This window comes from Prunus avium, chromosome 8 (genome assembly GCF_965620075.1).
Source record: "Prunus avium chromosome 8, drPruAviu1.hap1.1, whole genome shotgun sequence".
In the NCBI taxonomy this organism is placed as follows: domain Eukaryota; kingdom Viridiplantae; phylum Streptophyta; class Magnoliopsida; order Rosales; family Rosaceae; genus Prunus; species Prunus avium.
The window spans coordinates 3660092-3666977 of record NC_142291.1 but is presented as its reverse complement, the minus strand read 5'-3'; the positions used below and the strand labels follow the sequence as shown (position 1 = coordinate 3666977).

Below are 6886 nucleotides of genomic sequence, written 5' to 3'. Positions count from 1 at the left end.
GATCACATGACATTTGATCTTGGTGAACTTATTAGTCGCAGATCAATCACTCGGTCGGTGGTGTCTAATGCTAATGGTACCCCCTCCCCTGTGGTTGGGGAGGGCTCTCTATCTCTCCCTAACTCCATACATCTGGATTCTGTATTGTTTGTTTCCTCTTTGGACCACAACTTGTAGTCTATTGCACAACTTACTACTACTTTGTAGTGTACGGTAACCTTTTGACTGAATCATTATGTTTTTCAGGACATCCTCATGGGAAAGACGATTGGTTGTGGGACTAGGCGGGGGAAACTCTACTACTTGGACTGGGCACCGGATAGTGAGACCAAGGTTGGTCTAGCTTTCATAACTAGTGGAGCTAGTTCTGAGAGACAGAGAGACAAAGTTTGGTTATGGCACAAACGTTTTGGGCATGCCTCGTTCAGTTATTTGAAGAAGTTGTTTCCATCATTATTTTCCAGTTTTAATGTTTCCAGCTTCCAGTGTGATACGTGTGAATTGGCTAAGAGTCATCATGTTCCGTTCCCCTTAAGTACAAATAAAAGTTTGGTTTCCTTCTCCCTTATTTATTTTGATGTTTGGGGGCCTGCTCAAATCGCTACTCCGGCTAGAGCTCGATGGTTTGTCAATTTCATTGATTACTGCACCCGAATGACCTGGGTTTCCCTTACCGAAAGGGAAGTTCGTTTAACGTTTCATCAGTTCCATAAAATGGTGGCGACTTAGTTTCATGCTCAAATACAGGTTCTCTATTCTGACAATGGCGGAGAATTTCTTAATCATGATCTCAAACAATACTTACAAGATCATGGCATCGTCACTCTGATACCATGCTAAAATATCACTACTAAAAAAAGGCTCAAAATCAGTCCATTTTGCTTCCTTTAGGTACTTAAAACAGTCCCTATTGTGGTATTAGGGACTTCCATATCAGTGTCTTTTAAAGGGGGCCTCTATTGTTAATATCACACGGATTGTAAATCTCTGTGACTTTTATTTGGAACGGGTCCCACATTCCTAACAACCAAATACGCGTACATCTATTCTAGTACATCCACGCCTAATATACTAACCTAGGTACTAATGCTTATCAGTCCCTTCAAAAATAGAAATATATTATATTATTTTCATACATTTATATTTATTTGATGTTTTATTATATTATATCTAATCTATCCGTGCCTATAAAACATATATATTTTTTAAAAGTTTTAACATTAATAACCCATCACTACTACAAAAAATGAAATAGACGACGGGGATCCACCGTCGTTGTAATGCTTTGAAAACCGTCGTTAAATCGACCGCCATCTTTTTGGGTGTCAAACTACGACGGCTTTTCACCGTCGTTGTTTATCTGTAAAGACGACGGTTTTTAAAGAAAATCGTCGTTGTTTAGAGGTAAAGATCGTTAATTATAGGAGGAAATACGACGGTTTTATTAAAACCGTCGTGGATTGTAGGTTAAGATGACGGTTTTTTATGAAAACCGTCATGGATTGTAGGTTAAGACGACAGTTGTTTTATAAAAACCGTCGTTAATTATCTATAAAGCCAATGGTTGGTTTATAAAAACCGTCGTTAATTATCTGTAAAGACCATGATTTATTATGAAAACCGTCGTCTAATAAGTTTCCAAACTGCTACATTTTAGTTCTTTTTTATTTCATATGATGCTATACAATGATTTTAACTGGAAAACCAACCATAATGATTTATTAATGAATATATACACTCAAAAATAGTTTCTTTCATAAAACAATAGTTATTACATAGTTAACCAATCTTTATTCTACAACAAACATAATTCCTACCAATTAAGTGGTACAATCTTTTCCTAACAAGACCTACGTACTCCTAATCCAAGCCTTCCTCATCCAAACATACAAATGATGCACAACTGAAGTCTCCTCCATCATCCCTGTAAATAAATCAAAATGACAGAGAGAGAAAAAAAAAGCTAAGATTATAAATATATAAAATTAGGTGGAAGAGAAATTTTACCATTGGACCATATTTCCATAGAAAATTTGTAAAATGAGCATAAAAAAGATCATCGAGAACCTGCAAAAGGAAAAATATATAAGTAAAATGATGGTGAAAAGAGAAGGTAACAAATTTTCAACAACAAAAAAACATACGACTCACAATAGAAAACCTGCAAAAGAAAAAGTTATAAATCTGCAAGCTTCTTTCTCATCTCCTGAGAACCAAATCAGAAAATCTAAAAAGAAACCAGAAATAAAAAAAATATATGTAAACAAACCAAACAAATCAAGAGAGACAGAAAATCTGAAATCAGGGAGACAAAGAACATACCAGAAACGCAAAGAGACTAATCCAGAATTCACTAGCAAGATATAGAAGGGTATTGAGAGATTAGGTAACTTTCAAATCGAACCTTTCATGAGGGTGTTTTAGAGAGCTCAGGAGAGTTTCAAGGAGGAAGAGATAAGGTTTTCAGAGACGGGGGAAAATCTGAAAATTTGTCGAGCGCGAATTCACTTAAGCGGCCTTTTTTTAGCGTGTTTTAAAAGACGACGCTTGTTAATGAGAGATAAGGTTTTCAAAGACGGGGTAAAATTTGAAAATTTGTCGAGCGCGAATTCACTTAAGCGGCCTTTTTTTAGCGTGTTTTAAAAGACGACGCTTTTTTTAAAAAAAAACTGTCGTCTTTACATATAATAGACGACCCTTTTAAAAAAATAACCGTCGTCTTTTACATATAATAGACGACCCTTTTTTAAAAAAAAAACCGTCATCTTTACATATAATAGACAACCCTTTTTTTTAAAAACCGTCATCTTTACTTATAATAGACGACAGTTCTTTCAAAAAAACCGTGTCTTTACAAAAAAAAGGCCACTTGATTTTTAAAAGACGACGCTTGTCACTAACAAGCGTTGTCTTTTAAAAATCAAGCAGCCTTTTTATTGTTTAGCGTGTTTTAAAAGACGACGCTTATTAGTGACAAACGTCGTCTTTTAAAAATAAATCTAACGCTAGTAGTGTATAAGATGATATATCATGACGGTTTTAAAAACACCGTCATCTTTTAAAACATAACGACAGTTTTAAGATGCACCGTCGTCTATTTTGTGTCGTGGTTTAACTATTTTGTAGTAGTATGTTCAATCCGTGCCTCAAGTATTCTTTTTTTTTTTTTTTGTGACAAAAATGTATTCATTGTTTTTTTTCATTTTCAATTAATTTAATTGGGTTTTCCATATTGCAAAGTAGTCAAATGACCCTTCAATTGGAGTGATACCGAGGACAACTAAGTGGAGGAGAATAAGGGTTGTCGAAAAGAGAGAATGAGGATTGAATTATACATACTTTTCTCTATTCAAATATCTTTCAATTCATCTTGACATTCCAAATGATATAAACTATGCATAAGTCATAACAATTTCTAAATTCACTACTCATATAAAGCAAAAGTTAATTGAGATACAGCTTTATGATAGTTACAAAATGATACAAAAGTCAGCCCATACATACAGACTCCCTAATTTCAACAAACATATGTGCATATCCTACTTCAACCATGCCCAATGCTAGCAAGTTGCAAAAGATAAATACCCATGAGCAACATATATACACAAAAATACATCTAAATCTATGCCATATGTACCAACCAAGTTCCATCAAAACTATTAATCCTAGTATTTTAAACGTCCCCACCTATTTCCATCCAAACCAAAAAATTCAGCAATTGTCAAACAAATATTTCTGACCATTAGTGTTAAGTCATGGGCTGGGTAACTGAAAATCTCATGTACCTGGTACTAGCACCTGATTTTGAGCCACATAAGTCTCCTCTGTCAACATTGCATTTGAGGTAACAATTGGTGGGGTGGTTTGAGGTTGCTTATAGCCTGCTTGTCTTGACAAAAGCTGCATCAAAGACTCTATAGTCAATGATGCCATCTCTACTCCTGTACCTTCGACAATACCCGCAAAGGGATTGGCGTTTCTCTCATTCAACAGAGCCTCAAATTCTTTGAATTTTTCCTCAACCCTTTTCTCCCTATGTTGCATTTATTGCTCCTTCATAGTTGTTTCCTCTTTCATTCGTTCCACCTTAGCACGTGCGTGTTCAACAATGATCCTTGCTTGTTCGGCAGCAACACGTTGTTCCTCGCATTGAGTTCTCAATGATTGAACTTCACTAGAAATCCCTTGCTTCTTATTAAGTATCCTCGGAACATGTCTCCATCTCATCCTATGCCAAAAACCCTAGCATCAAACATAAAGCTTGCATTGGATGCTAATGAGTAGTCACAAGAATTATTTGCTGATGTCCATTTACTTTTGCCTAATTTTTATAATAAGCATTACTATTAAACAATTACTTCCCAAATATTAATCTTGGAAACTAAATTTACAAATTCTTTTGCCGCTTCATAATTAATTGGATTTGGAATAGGATCCTTCTTAGTGTAAATAAGCCTGAAAAATGTGCACAGGTCCAGTACTTCACAAGGGTGACTAAGTTGTTGCATTACATACAATCCATACATTATACACAACATGCATAAGTTGATATAATACTTTATTGGGGTTCATATTTCAACTAATGTTCTTGTAGATTTTGTAGTACTATATTTTTAACTTTACCATAGAGGACATGTTGCTTGTGTCCTAAATCCTAATGATATCCATGAAAAAATTAAATATTGATCACTGTAAACTATTGACCAACACTATTTCATAACATCTGCATCCCTATAAAGTTTCATGATAAACATATATTCAAAGTGCATATTAGTTAGTTTGGCTATAAAATATGAGCATTGAGAATAATAGAATCAAAATGTTTTGTGACCTGAAATTTCAATTCTACATGTGCAAATACAGAGCTGGGTGACATTCAATCAACTTGACTCAATTAAATTTTAAATAAAACAATTTGTAATGTCAAGTTCCAGCCATGGCCTCTAGTAGAGAGAAAATTGAGATATAATAGAGACAGAACATTTGAATTATATTTGTGAAAAATTTAGAGAGAGAAACACAAGTGAAAAGAAAAAAAAAAGGCAAAACTGAACAAGAATTTGACAAACTTCTTAAATTTGAGCTATTATTTCTTAAATACACGCATTTCATTAACATGTACTGTATTGCACACTTCTCGACTGCAGTTATGTCAATTCGAACCCTGGCATAGCAGACAAGCTCTACTAGAAAACACTAAATCCTTCTTTTAGTCAATCACTCACTGTATGCATAATGCAAATGATCACTACACAGAAGAACATCATATATAGGCTACGTGAATTAAGATAGTTGATTAGAGCAATGTGTTCATTCTCTTGTGACTAGATTTGAATCCCCTGTCCCTAATTAATTAGAGTAGTTTAGAACACGACATTATAAAAAAGTAAAAACAAAAATAGAACAAATGCATTTAATTCATTGGAACAGTATAGTTGGCATAACAGTAGCATTCGATTCCATTTAACACAGATTAAAGCACTTTGCTAGCATCATATTAGAACCTAAATTCTTTTTACATATACTACTCTTTTTTCTTTCTTTTTTTTTGGTCAAGTACATATTCTACTCCTATTATATCATATTTTGGGTTTTTTGACCCTGAAGGTATAACTTATATCCAACCAAATTGAAATAGGAAATTATTCTCAGTTTATACAGAAAAATTATAAACTTTTCATGGGATTGAAACATTTTTTTTCTTTATATGTTATATCTAACATCCGTATGACTCCAAGCTAACCTAATAACACCCTAAATGCATGTACTCAATTCATTATATACCGCTTCCCTTTCCAATCTTTAGGATCTCTTCAAATATCATAGATTGTCACTCTTTCCCTCAATCAATTGTCTCACTCTTTCACTCAGTCTCCAAGATAAAAAAAAAAAAAAAAGAACACTTACTTTGGGTGCCTGAGAGAAGCATCAAGATGACCCACCCAGAACTACGACTGCATTTCAAGTTTTCCGATGTTGATGTGGGAGTCTGATGCAGCAGTTCAAATCACCATTACAATCAGCGGAAATTTTGATTTATTACCAAGGAATATTATAACTCAAATATGGAAATAACCATGTGTAGAAGATCAATCGAGGGATACTGTAACTCAAATCTGGAAACAAAACAATAAATCAATCAATTTTTCTAAATAATTATAACAATATGAAAAATAGAGCCCCCAAAAGCAGAACACAAAAAAAAAAACAGAAAACCTAAAATCAATCTCGTTTGATTTACCAAATTTAATTGAACAAACCACACATATTCAAAACCCAATATCCCAATGCTTGAATTCAACTATTATTTTCATTGACACTAATAAATCAAACCATAATATGCCATCATACCTATAATTTCCACAAATGCAAAAATTAAAAAGAAGCTACACACACAAATGAAAAGTAACGATGAAATTGAGCATTGAAATTACATACTGATTCTATATTCTATAGTGGTATGTATAACGTGATTTCAATCCTCTCTTCAAGCAGCGAGAAGTCGATGGGTCTTCAAGTAGGAACAAGTCAGTGGGTCTTCAAAGACTGAGAAGAGGATGGGTTGGTGAAGATGAGCGAGGAAGGTTGAGACAGTCTCTAATACATTGAGGGATTTTGTCTTTGTTTTTTATATCCGTGCCTAATGGAAAATTAAGTACATTTGTTTTCCCAATATACGGCGGTATTGACGTCCATTCATTTAAATATATGGATGCTAATAACAATAGGGATTGTTTTGTGTCACTAGTATTGCAATAGGGACGTTTTTGTGTCCCTTGATGTTTATAGGGACGGTTTAATAAAAATCTGTGCCAAAAACTAGTTTTTACGGACTGTTTGTCTATTAGTCTCTAACAAAAGGGTTCTTATTGCCCAAATTTCTAGT

General features: G+C 34.0%; 1 long non-coding RNA gene across 2 annotated transcripts; it reads right to left on the bottom strand.

Annotated features, from left to right (window-relative positions):
- Positions 1 to 3440: 3440 nt before the first annotated feature.
- On the bottom strand, positions 3441 to 6650 carry LOC148291144 (uncharacterized). 2 transcript variants are annotated; one of them, XR_015826532.1, is made up of 3 exons: positions 6439 to 6650; positions 5908 to 6116; positions 3441 to 4242 (listed from the first exon to the last, which is right to left on the bottom strand). It is a non-coding gene; the product is annotated as an uncharacterized LOC148291144 (long non-coding RNA). The 2 variants fall into 2 exon arrangements; XR_015826531.1 differs by having other exon boundaries at positions 3442 to 4228.
- Between the last annotated feature and the right edge of the window lie 236 nt (positions 6651 to 6886).